Here is a 15,904-nt window from a genome sequence, read left to right as displayed (position 1 = left end):
TGGGGAAAAGCTCACATGTGAACATTTAGTGAATGATAACTTTCATATCAAAAATACAAGGAACAATGATTATAGGAATTCTAGAAAATATTAACTCAAGGAGCTTGTAGACTCTATGCTCAGAAACGGCGGATGATGAATATCCCCTTCTCGGGAAAACTCGGTGGTTATATTTATAACCTTTTTGAAAAGAACATTAATGGTCTAAATGTGTGGTCCTCGTGAATGAGCTACTCAGGTGACCCTCCTGCTCCCAATCAGCCTCTCTGGGCACAGAGCAAGTGCTTCAATAACCATGAGTGAGTTCAAGCATCATCAGCAAAGCAGAAACCATTACACTTACTGCAGAGTTATACGCGCTGCGCACCGTGCGCTGGTGGAACACCTGGGCACCTTCAGGCAGCACAAACGAGACGGACCTACCTGCAGACCAAACCCTAAGTCTTGGCTTCCCAGACCCTGTGCAGCAGTGTAACTAACTAGTATTTGCACTTCAGGACCCAGTTCAAGGGGCAGCTGCCCTTTGAAGAGCCCCCCAGTTACCTGCTCAGGGTTGGTAATGCCCTTATTCATGCTCCCAGCACACTCTGTTCATACCTCCGAGCAATCATCATTAATACTGTTCACCACATGTTTCCAGTTCTCCCTCTGCCCCATTGGAGTTAACGGTAGCCTTGTGAGTTTGACAAGTCAAATGACGAGTTACAGCAACTGCCACAGCAGCCTAGCAATGTTTCAGACAGTGGCTGTCAGCCCGGGCCCTGGATTGAGAGCAGCACAGGTGGAGGTCCTGGACATATAGCACGAGCTCTAAAAAGACCATGTAAATTCAGGGTTATTTATTACTGCAGCATTAACTAGCCTGTACTGATTGATATCGTCTCTTTTAGACTTGCAACACTGTGATAATTCTGTTTATATGTTTGTCTGTCCTCCTTACCATGAACTTTATAAGGGTAAATACTACGTGTTAGTCTGTCCTTGTATAGTATTATGTTACCAATATGTATATGGAAATGTATAACATTGGTCATTTGGCACAAGATAGCACCCACCATCACATCATTCTCAGCAGCCCTCCTGATTGTTTCAGACATCCATTCATCCATCCACTTTTGCTCTCATTAAAACATATATTCATTTATTCCTCAGATAGTCTATGAGTGTCTACCATGTGTCAGACACTTGCTATTGGCTGGGAATTTGGAAATGTATCACATGTAGATCTCAGTCTAATGGGGGGAAACGGACAAACAATCGGATGTGAAAAATGCATCCCATAACAATTATTTCTGTTAACACAAGGGGTGTTCATATTTTTTTCCCAATGAAAGAAAAGTTGAAAAAGGTCTAATCACCTGGTTTTTTATTTCATTTTTTAAAAAAATATATTTTAACTGATTTCAGAGAGGAAGGGAGAGGGAGAGAGAGATAGAAACATCAATAATGACAGTCATTGATGGGATGCCTCCTGCACTTCCCCTACTGAGGATCAATCCCGCAACCCGGGCATGTGCCCTTGACCAGAATCGAACCCGGGACTCTTCAGTCTGCAGGCCGAGGCTCTATCCACTGAGCCAAACCATCTAGGTCTCCCCTTGTTTTTTAGACCAAGAAACTGAGGACTTGTTGGGCCAGGGGAGCAGTCCCTCGCCTAGTGCCCTGTTGGGTGGCTTAAAAAATGTGCGGGGCTGACCTGACCTACGAAGGGCTGGAATCACACAGAACGTTTCTATGGCAATTAAAAAGTAAGAGCCAAAACCTAAAAATGGAACTCCCATTTGACCCAGTGAGCCCACTTCTGGGAATATATCCCAAGAAACCAGAAACACCAATCAGAAAGGATATATGCGCCTTATGTTCACAGCAGCACAATTTACCATAGCTAAGATTTGGTAACAGCATAAATGCCCATCAGCAGATTACTACACAATGGAATACTACGCTGCGGTAAAAAGGAAGGAACTCCTACCATTTGCAACGGCATGGATGGACCTGGAGAGCATTATGCTAAGCGAAATAAGTCAGAGAAAAATAAATATCACATGATCTCACTCATTTGTGGAATATAATGAACAACATAAACTGTTGAACAAAAACAGATCCAGAGACAGAGAAGCATCGATCAGACCATCAAACCTCAGAGGGAAGGTAGGGGAGGGTGGGGGTAAGGGAGAGATCAACCAAAGGACTTGTATGAATGCATATAAGCCTAAGCAATAAACACGGACACCAGGGGGGCGAGGACATGAGCGGGGGGTGGGGGGTTGGGGGTGGGAGGGGGAGGGAAAAGGGGAGGGTAAGGACACATATGTAATACCCTAATCAATAAAGAAAATTAAAAAAATAAAATAAAAGTAAGGGCGAAATTAAATATGCCAGGAACCACACCTATAACAGCAGCCTTCATGGCACCTCTAATGAAACACTCCCAGTGGTCTGACATTGTTCTCCCTATTTGTGCATCAGCTACCAGGAGCCATAACTGTCCTCGGGCCAGAATGGGAGTGGCTGAGCTAACTGTGTCCAAGTGTGCTAAGATTGTGGAGTTCAGGGCTTAGTTAAGCTGGGCATGCCATGACGTTTTGCCCTCTGAGGCAGCCAGGGAGGCCTGGAATATGGCCTGGACAGACTGGGGTTCAAATTGTGGTTCAGCCACATAATAAGCATGTACTATTATTTTAACCTCTTAAACCAGCGGTTCACAACAATGAAACTGGGGGTCACCACAACATGAGGAACTGTATTAAAAGGTCGCGGCATTAGGAAGGTTGAGAACCCCTGTCTTAGACCCTCAGTTTTCTCACTTATAACATAGGGACAATAACAGAGAGTTGTTGAGAAGATCCACTGAACAATCTACAGAAGGCATAGGGGTCTATGGAAATCCCCACCATGTGGCAGATGTTACTGTTCCCAGTGTCATGGTTAAATCAGATGATAGATGCAAAGTGCTTAGACCAGAGGATGTTCCATATAAATTAGTCATCATTTTCATTACTTAATACTATATACAGAACACGACATTCTTAAAAAGCTAACTTTGGATTTGAGTATGCCTAAATCAATACCAAAAACAGAGTATTTTTTGCCTGTGGAAAACTTCATATACTTTTTTCCCCCTTGTGCAGAAATGAAGCTACTAGGGAGACTGAAGTGTTTGCCTCAAGGCACATTGCAGATGCCAGCAGATTTCATGCGATGAACTGCTTGGCTTGAAAAAGAGACGTGGATTACAGCCAGGCAACCCATGTGCACAGTTTACCAACCCTATTAAAACAGTGAAATACTGCCCTGGCTGGGCGGCTCAGTTGGTGGGAGCATCACCTCATACACCAAAAGTTTTTGGGTTCAATTCCACATCAAGGCACATATCTGGGTTGTGGGTTTGATCCCCGGTCGGGGCATGTATTGGAGGCAACCAAGCAATGTTTCTCTCTCACGTCAATGTTTCTCTCTCTTCCTTCCTCTCTTTCTAAACATCAGTAAAAACATATCCTCAGGTGAGGATTTTTTTAAGTGAAATACTAAAATCTAATGCAAAAGCTCTGCTGTGCTTCACCCAGAGTTTATAGGGCTCTGAAGCCCAACTTCCCATAGAAACCACTCTTTGTGACCTATCAGAAGAATGTGCTGAAGATAAAGTTCATCAGTTCTGAACCAAATCCAGGGGAGACGGTACCATAAGCTATCTCTCAGCTTTTGAGACATATGCAGCACAAAATGAAAAGGACATCCAGAATCAATCTTGCCAAAAGTCAGGAATTATCTGCTGGGGAAAAGGATTGGAAGTTGCTTCACAAGCGAAGACATTTTAAATCTCGTTGGTTCTCAGAAGCACTGAGCTGCCCCAGGCTCCAGGTCAGGTATCAGTCTCCATTGTGTCAGGGGCAGGGCAGGTAGAGACTGATGGTGAAGGGGGAACTCGGTGTGAACCTGGGGCCAGGTGTGCTCATAACTTGGCAGTTAAGGGAATGATAAGGATCAGGATGAGGCATTTAGACGGCATGGAGGACACAAGCTCTCCAGTGGCCGTCAAAGGCAGTCATCCAACATGAGATGACATGAGCTACTTCTTCTAGTCTAGGAATTTTCTAGAGCCACCATCTTCCTGTCAATTCAAAATGCTCTGCTATGAGTCTTCCTTTTGCAGTGTGAAGAGGAGAGGTCCAAAGGGGTTATTAGTTCCATGATCTCAAAGCCAGTGAGCTCAGAGCCTTTTAAGGCACTGGGTTTGCCCCATTCTAATTCCTTTTGACCGTTTCGAATTTGACACTGTTAAGTTACATAGCTTTGCATCCATTCACTCATCAACAAATATGTATTATTACTAAATGCCTTCCTCCTTGAAATGTCAAAACCCTGCCTCCCACCCCCATATTGTAGCACCTTCCTCCTCCATTCTTCTTGTACCTCTTTTCCTTTCCGCCTAGGAATTGCCTTATGTCCAGCATTGTCATATAATTCACCCAATAGCCACGACCTGTGGATGTGCTATGTATTTTTCCTTACAGCTTTATTTTCTTTTATGTGATGTGATAAATGAGTATTACAAAGGCAAAAACACACACATAAAAAACAGAGACCTGAATCTGAATTTGATTATTCAACAATAATCAATAGCCTGTTCCCAGAGCCCACAGCCCTGGATCCTCGTTTTATCCTTCAAACCACCTCGTCTACCCCAGCCTTTCTCCATCACTGCCCAATGGGCACCAGCGTTCCTGATTCTCTTCAAGCCCCTCTTGGTCTGGATTGAAAAATAGGACATGGGAAAATGTGAGCAGTCGAACCAGTGATTCTCAAAGTGTAACCTCTGGACCAGCAGCAGCAGCACTCGGGAGCTTGTTGGAAATGCAAATCCTCGGTCCCCCACCTCAGACCCAATGAATCAGAAACTCTGGGGGTGGAGCCAACTATCTTCACCAGCTATTTTAACTAACATCCAGATGATTCTGAAACTTGAGAACGGCTTAGGATGGAAGGCACCGACTGTTGCCAATAAATTAAACATCTACATAAAATTTCCATTTAACCCAGTCTAAGCTGATAAGGATGGAGGATCTTAATTTCCCTGAGAGCGCCCCCATCAGGTTATTGCTTATTGTCCTGCCTTCTCAATTTTCTGGACGGGGCTCTCAGAAGAGGAAAGTCCTTTGAAGGAGAAAATATCAGTCCTGTTGTCCACATTCTCACCACTCATATTTTGAGGACATTGTGTGCCCTCTGTGTCTGCCCTCTCAGTGGTCCTACATCTGTAGAGAAATGAAAATCAGCTTCTTCCCACAAAAAGATGGGGATGTGCTTCACATTAAGAGTGAAGTCTTAAAAAAATCAGCTTTGAAATATTGCATTATCATTTCATGATAGATTAGCTGAGAGGGGAAGGAAAGGGAAGAAAAGAGGCACTTCTGTTCATAGACATAAAGCAGCAGAAAGATTTATATACATCTGCCTGTGTCTTCCCGGGGATGTCCACCACATCCTGGGAGGAGATCTCAAAGCTCCGTCAAGGTCAGCCCCTCACATAACCCTGTTTGTCTTTCTCCTCCACATGATTTCAGAGGCAAAAGCACGTGAGGAGCAGGGCTGGGAGGTGACTGACAGCAACCACTGGAAAGTCAACAGCAATGGCAAGCCAGGGAATGATGCAGCCCCGTGACCCCTGAAACAAAGCCTGTTCCAAACAAATGCCAGCAGCACAGAAACCACGGGGTTGTTTCTCTGTCTCTTTCCTTTTTTCTTTTACATATAAAAATAAGTCCAATTTTTAAATGTCAAAAGAGAGAAAAACAAATCCATCCTTTCAAAAACCAACTCAATGGCTACTGTAGATTTTTCATGAGCTTTTCAGTATTGAGCCATTTGGCTCTGTACTAATGCATGCCTTGGGTTTTGTAGGTGGTCTCTTAACTTTAGCATTCACGCATTTCCCCCAGGTTGTTGTCAAGCAAAGCCTGCAATCTAATCAGAGGGTTGCCCCAGAATTGCAGAATGCCAGAGCTATATATTATTTTATAGATCATCTTCTCAATGAATTCTTAAGTACCTCTCCAGAGATGGGCTTCAGCAGTTTGTATTGCTCTGGAAATTATTTGTGGAATTCACCATAGGACGTGCACCTTTCTAGAGAATAGTGATATTCCTGTTTTTCATCAGACCCTCAAAGCAGTTAGACCCCAAAAAGTTATCCATTCTTTCTACAAGTGTCACTGTGTGCAGCCACAACTCCAGGTGAGTGGGGGGGCTTCACATAGACTATAACACCCCCTAGAGTTGTGCAGTGCACACCCATGGATGGTGAGCCTGCATTCTAGTCTACATTCATTTTATGGTTGGCATTGTAATTAAGTGAAAGCTCCTTCTAATCACCACAATGACAGCCAATAAGTCAACTAACAAGGAGTTGGGGCAAGGAAAGCGACTATTCAGAAAGCCAGCAAGCCAAGAAAATGGAGGACTAGCATCCTAAAAAACCATCTTGAGAAAATGCAGAATTCAAGCTTCTTTTATGTCAAGGGAAGGGTGGGGAATGGGAAGGGTTTGGGGTCAGGAGGTGATTGATAACTGAAGACATCTGGATGTCAGCAAGGGTTCCAGAGGGATGGTGAAACTTCTTTGCTTTTGGTCAACAAACTCTGATTGCCATGGTCCCAGTCATAATGTTCCTATAAACCTTTTGCTAAACAATCATTATTTTGAAGCTTCCTTATCTCCTTCAGCACCATGACAGGGCCCTATCTTTCAGTACTATTTTGAGCTGGGAAGCTGTTTCAGTAATTCCTAGGTTGCAGGTTAGATCCCTTTAATGAATAGCACATCTATGCGCAGGACTAGGCAGAAGTGCTAACAGGCATGTTATGGGAACTGGGCAAGCTCAAGCAAGATGGAATCAGAAAGACTGGTTATTTTTTATTCTATTATATCACCAAAAGTCTGGGAAGTGGTTTGCCCTTTTCTGCTTCCATAGCTACCTACATACATTATGTCCTATCACATTTAGATCACACTGGAATAATTTTAGGAGGTATGTCTGTCTAGTTCTAGGATTCAGGATTATCCACTGCACATACACTCATATTCTCCAATGTCAACTTAATTATGAACAAAACTGGTATTTTATCCTCCTTGAGCCTCACTCCTTTCTATTTTTAGTTGGTTCCCAAAATCATGTAAAGAAGAGGAATGCTATTTATTTTCTCCTATACTTTAAATGTGTTCATGAAGAGTCAATCAACAATTCTTGAGTAGGCTGAGTGAAAAAGGTAAAAAGATTAAGAAAAAAAAATAATCCACAGAACAGTAAGGTGATTACCAGAAAGAAAGGGAAGTTGGGGAAGGTAAAGGAAAATGAGGATAAATGGTGGTGGAAGACTTGACTTGGGGTGGTGAACACACAATACAAGATACAGATGATGTATTATAGAATTGTATATCTGAAACCTATATAATTTGATTAACCAATGTCACCCCAATAAATGCAATAAGAAAGTAAAAAACAAAACCATGCAAAACAAATTCATGAGTAAAAGGAATGTAAAAAATAGTTGTATGAGGCAGTAAGGACTAAGGACCCAATGAAAAATCAATCCCTTTTCTAATCACAGCTGCTAGCAGTAGTTCCCCTAAGGCTATTTGTGTAATTTTTTGTTTCTCTATTTAGAAACCTCAGCTCCCTTTTCTATTAAATCTTGACAAGGACTTCTATTAATTTTAACAAAAGCCAGTGTTTACAGCTTTCAGAACACTTGCAATTACCAGTACCTGAGTTCCTCTGCATCTCAATAGGAAGGACAGGTGTCATTTGCACTTTACACAAAGAGAAGAAATAAGACTCAGGGCAAAGGAGGGACTCATTATTGTGAGTGGCAGAGCTGGAACTGGTAAACAAGGTATGTCTGAATTGAATTCATTGCACCAATAGTATGGTAGACAATACAAATGATTACCAACACCTAGTTCTCCTCTATTTCCAGGTAAACAGAGAATTGCCCTTCCCTTCCTCCTTGAAGTTAGACATGGTTGTTCAGATTGGCCACATAACAGCCAATAAAATGAGGACAGGGATTTGCATCCGTTTTGGACCAAAGCACTTAATTCTTGCTGGCCAACTCACCAGATCTCCCTCTTTCTTTGTTACAACTTTCAACACATGGAAGCAAATTTTTATATGGAGGTGCCATGAGATCAAGCAGCCTGAAATGATGAGCCAACACATTGAGGACATTTGTTCTGGCGAGCCACCTGGTCCTTCAGCAGATGTTGCTTTAGCAAGAACTTTTCCTGTGGTCAGATGAGATCTGGGGATTGTTTTTTATCAGAGTATGACCTACCCTATACTGACTAGTACTGGCAGACTCCATTCTATTAGACTGACATTCTATTAGAGCTCAGACTGGCATTCAAAGAAGCACATGTAGCCATGCCCAGCTGCATTTCCCTCCTCCAATTCAGCAATCCCCTTGGCTCTTTGTACAATGAGCCTTTAGTTACATTTAAAGCCATGATACAGCAGGAGAGTTGGGGAGGAGTAGATTTCTGCAAACCTGAGGGCAAAGACACCCTCAGGTGTGGTGAAAGTTCTGTTCTGGGCACATATAAATTTGCCATGATTGGTTGCAATGGCCTAATGAGATGAGGTCAAGGTAATGGTTCCAAGACCAGTGAAAAAGCAAAAGATCAAAGTAGCAGTGATCAGGGTCAAGTAAGAGAGGAGATGGGGTCAACCTGGCTGGGAGCAGATTCAGCACCATAGACAGGGCCCTATCTTCCCAGTTGTTTTTCCTGGGCAGCTCAATCTTCCCCAGTTAGCCTGCTGTTTCTACTTTCACATTTTAATGATTATTAACAGCCATACGTTGGTTTTATAGGGCTGCTATAACGAATAATCGAAAACTGGCTATTTTAAAATAGAAATGTATCTTCTAACAGTTACAGAAGCCAATAGTCCAAAATCAAGGTGTTGCCAGAACCGTGCTTTCTCTGAAGGCTCTGGGGAAGGCTCCTTTGTTCCCTCTTCCTAGCTGGCAATTCTTGGTGTTCCTTGGCTAGTAGGCACATCATTCCAATCTCTGCTTCCCTGTGTCTCTTCTCCTCTTCTTATAAGGACACCAGTCATATTGGATTAGGGCTCACTCTAATAATAATGTCATCTTAATTTTATTACATCTGCAAAAATACTGTTTCTAAATAAGGTCACATTCACAGGTACCTAGGGGTTAGAACTTCAACATATCCTTTTGGGGGACCAAAACTCATAACAAAGCCTGATCTCATTTTCAAAATGTTTGAAGTGACTTACAAAAATGAATGAAGCTGTGATAGCCCAAGCCTCTCACAAGCTTGAGAGTTTGAAGGTGGTTATATTCATATCAGCATTAATCTCTCAATTACACTAACAAGTTCTCTCTACCTGCTTATGGGGAGCCTCAGCACCCTTCCAAAACCAAACCGAACAACAAACCTAAGAGCGATTCTCCCACCAGGAAGGAAGACCACACTCACACTCCTGTGCTCTTGCTCTGTACCAAGCCATGTCTCCCCACCTCTGTAGCTGGGGACATCCTGAGAATACTTGCCACTGCTAGACCCACTGCACTTCCGTGGCAGAGGTGCACTGTGGTTTGTGGCAGTGGAAGGAACTTAGGCCCTTTTTCTCCTTCTGGTTGCACTTTGTCACCTCACTGCCTTGCTTTATAAAGTTCATCTTGAGCCAACCCCTGCAACCCAGGATCCTATGCATTCACACACAGGCTTATATCTGGGTTGGGGCCACTTTCTCAATGGACATCATTTCAGAGTGTCTCCTCAAGTACAGGGCACACAGCTCCACCCCCTTAATTTCCCTTTTCTCCTCCTAAACACACAGATAAGCAAACACCCTTTCTTATCAATTCATAAAACTAGACCCTAGCAGAGCCCAAAACAAATTCATAAGATCCTTAGCAAACAATCAGACTTTGAAACTTGGTTTCAAACCCTAAAAATAGGAGCCCAAAGGTATCTTCTTCATACACAAATCCATCTCCCCAAGATTGAGAAAGAAATGTGATAAAAGAGGAAATGGATGGAGAACCGAAATATAAGGCTAGAAGAAAAAGATCTATAATAATAAAAGCATAATATGCTAATTAGACCAGACAGCCAAACAACCTTCCAGATGTCATTCCAGATGTCCTTCCAGATGAAGCCGTGGTGGCAGAGGCCGAAGTAAAAGTGGTTAGGGATGATCAGGCAGGCAGGCAAGCAGTTAGAGGTGATCAGGCAGGCAGGCGAGTGGTTAGGGGTGATCAGGCAGGCAGGCAGGAGAGCAGTTAAGAGCCAGCGGTCCCAGATTGTGTCCCAGGGATGTCCGACTTCCGGTTTAGGCCTGATCCCAGGGATTGGGCCTAAATCAGCAGTCAGACATCCCCCGAGGGTGTCCTGGATTGCAAGAGGGTACAGGCTGGGCTGAAGTACCCCTCACCCCCACCCCCCTCCCCACCCCCCACACGAATTTCAAGCACTGGGCCTCTACTTATACATAGAAGCACACATTGTAAACACATTCTATAGTTGAGCTTTGTAGTGGCCAAAGTAAAGATAGAAAAAGAATCAGCAAGAAGATTCAAACTGTCTTTAAAAGAAAACAGAATGGTAGATCAGGAGGAATGAGGCTTAGGCTGACATTGTGGTCTGGAATCTTTATTTCAGTTAACTTTTTGTGTTGGTTTGCTGCTTTGTCATACTGAGCCCATTTCCCTTTCCTCCTAGACACACAGCTAGGTGAAGCCATGTGACTGAGCTCTGGCCAATGAAATGTGGCAGAGGTGATGTTTGTCATTTCTGGGCAGGAGCAGATAAAGAGGTATACATTTTTAGAGTTTCTTCCCTCATCTATAAGCTGAATGGGAAAAACCCTGACCTATGAGGAGGGTGCAGCCACACAATGGAAAGAACCTGGGTCCCTGAATATTGATGTGGAAGGTGGCTAGCCATGCTACTCACATCAGACTGTGTCATAGAGATGGGCAACTCTATTGTGTTAAGCCACTGAGACTTTGGGGTTGAGATGTTATAGCAGCCAGTATCACTTGAACTAGAATAGGTGGGATAGCACTGGCCTCCCCTGTCTTGTACTTCTCTTCCACCCTCTTTTCCTGAGGCACCAACAAAGGTTCCAAAATTTCAACTGCAATGTCTCCCAGTACAATAGAAAATATTTTATCGGCGGGGGAGGGGTCTCCAAGTCACTTGGATGAATTCTGAGCTCTTATTCGATCTTTGTTTTTCCTAAATCTCTGTGCCCTCTGGCTAATATAATCTTGTTCTTTCCGATCTGACTATTCATTCTTCTTAATAAAAATGACTACATTGAGGTAGGACTTGGGAAGTTCTGCATTCTCTCTGGCTACACTAGAACAACTGAGAGCTATTGTTTCCTTTGATGAGAAAACACAAAGCATGTGTCCTTCCTCCTGCTGAGAGGCAGAACAAGCTGTCCTCACAATTTTCCCAGAAGAGCCAGGCAGAATGAAGAGAGGGGAGAGGGCCTACTCCAGCCACTTGTGTTTTTCATAGAGTAGGTTAAGCATGGGCCTGGCATGATGCTCACAGGCATGCTGATGTGGCTAATGGAGTCCCTGTGTCACACCATTAGTACTCTGAATGACTCAGGCACTATCTTTTTCTGGTAGGTCATACTGACATAAAATTCCCACGATGATTGGCTTTGCAAAACTCACTGGTCAACATGTTCATTTCCTGAGCAGAGACTGCAGTTGGTAGCCAATCAATGAAGCCAATCATTTAGCACTTCCCTTACAGCTTGAAGAGGGCTGAATCTCCTGATCATGGGTCACTTGCTAAGATCTAGAAGAAGCATTAATCTGGAAGTCACACTGCCTATTATTGATCCAACAATAGCTACCGCTTACGGGACACTGGCAGGTGTTCCAGAGCATTCTGGCACTTTGCATGCATCACCTCAAACATGTCCGTTGAAATAGGATATAATTTGCTTGCCTGAAAATTGTATAGATATCTCTATTTTGTAATAACTTTACAAATATCCCCATTTTACAGGTAAAGACACTGTCGCTCTGTCCACTACATGCTGAACAGTATGCTAATGCCTTCTAGAAATAGATTAAGACTCAGATTTTGAGGAGTTTAAAATCTCTTTAAGGAAGTGAGACTTTCTGGAAGTAATTTTGGAATTATATACAATAGCATAGAATGCTAGGTGAGTCTGTTTGGTGCTCAAAGCTAGAGACTGAAGGTCATGACTATAGTGGGGGTGAGAGTCATGTGAGAAATCAGGCTAGGACAGTGGTCGGCAAACTCATTAGTCAACAGAGCCAAATATCAACAGTACAACGATTGAAATTTCTTTTGAGAGCCAATTTTTTTAAACTTAAACTATATAGGTAGGTACATTGTTATTAACTTAATTAGGGTACTCCTAAGTTGGCCTTTGCTAAAAACGTCCTCAATCTGATTGAGGTACGTTCGCTGAGGTCGACCCCTTCCAACTCTCCCATCCACACTCGTCTTGTATAGTTGTTTCGTCTATCTCCTTCCGTTCATCCTCTCTATATGTCCAACCCCCACTTCTTCTAATGCCACTTCTTCAAAATAGACTTGCCCAGGCCGAAAACCGACTTCTGCGCATGGGCCACAAAGTTTCAATCGCACTGTACGTGTGCACCCGCACGTGGTACTTTGTGGAAGAGCCACACTCAAGGGGCCAAAGAGCCACATGTGGCTCGCAAGTCATGGTTTGCCAACCACTGGGCTAGGATATCAGGGTAAAATCAGTTCAGTTGCCAGCTGTCTGCATAGACAAACACGAGTACCTGAGTGGGAGTGTGGCCAGCAGTGAAATGTGGGTGGGAGGCACAATAGACACCAACCTGGGAGAGAGGAGATGAATGCTCAGGAGAAAATTCGGGATGGGCTGTTTGTATTCTGTTGGGTATCTGGCCAAGGGTTGCCCTTAGAACAGTGATTCTTAACCTTTTTTTTAATTATTATTATTATTATTATTAGTTAAGGTATTACAAATGTGTCCTCATCCCCCCCATTAACCCCCAACCTCCCCCCCACACACACACTCATGCTCCCATCCCCCTGTTGTCCATGTCCATTGGTTTGGCTTATATACATGTATACAAGTCCTTTGGTTGATCTCTTCCCCTTACCCCCACCCTCCTCTACTTTCCTTCTGGGGATTGATAGCCTTATCGCTGTTTCTCAGTCTTTGGGCCTGTCCCTTTTCATCAGTCTATGTTGTTCTCTATAATCCACAAATGAGTGAGATCATGTGGTATTTATCTTTCTCTGACTGGCTTATTTCACTTAGCATAATGCTCTCCAGTTCCATCCATGCTGTTGCAAAAGGCAAGAGTTCCCTTTTTTTTTTTACCGCAGCGTAGTATTCCATTGTGTATATGTACCACAGTTTTCTTATCCACTCATCTGCTGATGGGCACTTAGGCTGTTTCCAAATCTTAGCAATGGTGAATTGTGCTGCTATGAACATAGGGGTGATTCTTAACCTTATCTGAACCTAAAAGATGCTCAGGGGAGCTTTTAAAACATACTGATGCCTGGTCCTCATCCCCCAAGATTCTGACTGATTTAATGGAGTTGGATCTGGGTGTTGGGATTTTTCGGAGCTGCCCAGATGACTCTAATATAAAGTCAAAACTGAGAATCTCTGCCTTACAGGTGCCACCACTCACCTGCCTGACCATTCATGTGTGGTTTTAATAAGCTTCCACATTCATTGGCTCTATTCTCACTCTTACAGTTGCTTTCCTGAGAAAAAGTATCAAAGGGCAGTCTTCCTGGAATTGGTGGGTCTCCAGTCAGTTAGTCAATGTGTCTCTCAGAACTGGTGTGGTTGTATAGCAGTGGAACCGTTGGTAGTGGAAAGAGGATTCTTTCACATTATCGCAGGAAAAGCATTTCAAGGATACAGGTATAGGAGGAGGGGTGGCATTGTGGCAAGATTTATTGGAGCAAAAACAAAGGAAGTGCTTAGGCCATGTCTCATCCACTACAAGGTGGTCTCACTGTGAAAGAAGTCCAGCCCCTGGGGCCTCAGGCCCACACTTGTCCTCACCAAGCCAGGAGGACCAGGGTCCAGAGATGCTGTGCCCTTGCCTGGGCACCGATACTGGAAGCTCTAGTAGTCTAGCTCAGTCTCTGTTTCCGGCTGGCTCAAGGCTGGCACTGTGCTTGGGCCTGCACTTGAGCCCCTGTGCCTGCTACAGAGAGAGAACGCATGAACTCTGGGCCTTTGTTAAACTTTAATTATCTTATCTCTGACTTGGGAAAGAGCAGGCTTTCTTTCAAATTAACCAGTCTTTTCCCTGACTCTTTGCAGGCTTGTGCTGGGCCCTCCCCCTGCACCATCTTCACTTCTACTGTGAATGTGCCTAGCAGAAGGCATTTCCCTTTGCTGGTTCCAGTAATGTACTGAATAGAGAGGTTGTTCCCTAGGGAGACTGGAAAGCCACCAGCTTGAGGACAAGTGTGGGCCTGAGGCCACAGGGGCTGGACTTCTTTCACAGTGAGACCACCTTGTAGTGGATGAGACATGGCCTAAGCACTTCCTTTGTTTTTGCTCCAATAAATCTTGCCACAATGCCACCCCTCCTCCTATACCTGTATCCTTGAAATGCTTTTCCTGCAATAATGTGAAAAAAATCCTCTTTCCACTACCTTTGGCGGAGGATGTGGCTGTCCCCTGAGGTGTCTGTGAAGTTGCCCCTTCCTACCAAGAGCTACTTACGTACTGTAACAGACCAAGGAGTTGGGATGCCAGAGGAAATCCTGCCTCCACCTAAGGGTGGAGGGAAGCTGATAAAATATTTCACATCTTGGCTGAGGCCTTGCCCTGTAAGCATGGGCTCCTTCCGGGTCTTGCCTTCTAGTCAACCTCAGAATTTACATTTGCAGCTTTAACAAACACTGACTGATGGAACACTTTTTGTGTTCCAGGCCCTGTGCTGGGGGCTTATTTATGTTATCTCACATTAGGCTTTCTTTTTTTTCTTTTTTTTTTTTACAATCCTTTACCTTTTCCTCTTAGGTCCTTGGAGACTTCATATAAACATCTTATCAGCTGGATTGTGGAAGAGGAATTAGCTTTATTGTTTGGGGCTTTCAAGAATAGTTAATACTTATTACTATTATCATCATTTATCTATCTATCTATCTATTTATTTTGACCACAAGAATTACAAATGTATTTAAATCTCAGACCTGGGAAATGGACTCTACACAGCCTTCTATGTTCTGATAGCACTGCACCTTTGGCTTATCTTCAGTGGTTGGTGGAACATGAATAGGAGCCACACGGTTGCTTGGAGACATGTCATTTTCGCGTCTGTCTGACATTTGCTTCTGGGAAACAATGCGGTATATCTCTGTCGGAACTGTCTGAAAAGCAGCTTCTACATTGGTAGAGTCTAGAGCTGATGTCTCAAAGAATGACAAGCCATTTTTTTCTGCAAAAGCTCTTGCTTCATCTGTAGGAACTGCCCTGAGATGACACAAATCTCTTATTGCCCACACGCATGATGACAATGTTACTATCAGCATGACCTCTCAGTTCTTTCAGCCGTCGCTCTACATTTTCACATGTGAGGTGTTTAGCGATGTCATCAACCAGCAAGGCACCGACAGCTGATGTGATAGCTCGATATCACTCTTGCCCAGCCGTGTCCCATATCCGTGTCTTTATTGTTTTCCATCAACCTGGATGCTTCTTGTTGCAAACTCTACTCCAATGGTGCTCTTGCTTTCAAGATTAAGCTCATTTCAAGTAAATCGAGACAGGAGATTACTCTTTCAAACACCAGAATCTCCGATAAAGACAACATTAAAGAGGTCGTTGTCGCGGGTGCCCATTGCG

General features: G+C 43.6%; 1 protein-coding gene, 1 long non-coding RNA gene and 1 pseudogene across 4 annotated transcripts in view; 1 reads left to right on the top strand and 2 right to left on the bottom strand.

Moving 5' to 3' along the window:
- LOC118664515 overlaps window positions 1-15,904 on the bottom strand; it is an 88,596-nt gene that overhangs the window by 38,567 nt on the left and 34,125 nt on the right. The window lies entirely within an intron of this gene.
- Window positions 1-15,904, top strand: part of PANX1 (pannexin 1) — a 102,033-nt gene that overhangs the window by 77,877 nt on the left and 8,252 nt on the right. The gene's annotated exons all lie outside the window — the stretch shown is intronic.
- LOC118664512 lies at window positions 15,365-15,900 on the bottom strand (annotated as a pseudogene).

The sequence above is a fragment of the Myotis myotis genome, unplaced genomic scaffold (genome assembly GCF_014108235.1).
Source record: "Myotis myotis isolate mMyoMyo1 unplaced genomic scaffold, mMyoMyo1.p scaffold_m19_p_10, whole genome shotgun sequence".
Taxonomy (NCBI): domain Eukaryota; kingdom Metazoa; phylum Chordata; class Mammalia; order Chiroptera; family Vespertilionidae; genus Myotis; species Myotis myotis.
The sequence above is the reverse complement of the archived record's forward strand: the minus strand, read 5'-3'. Positions and strand labels throughout refer to the sequence as shown.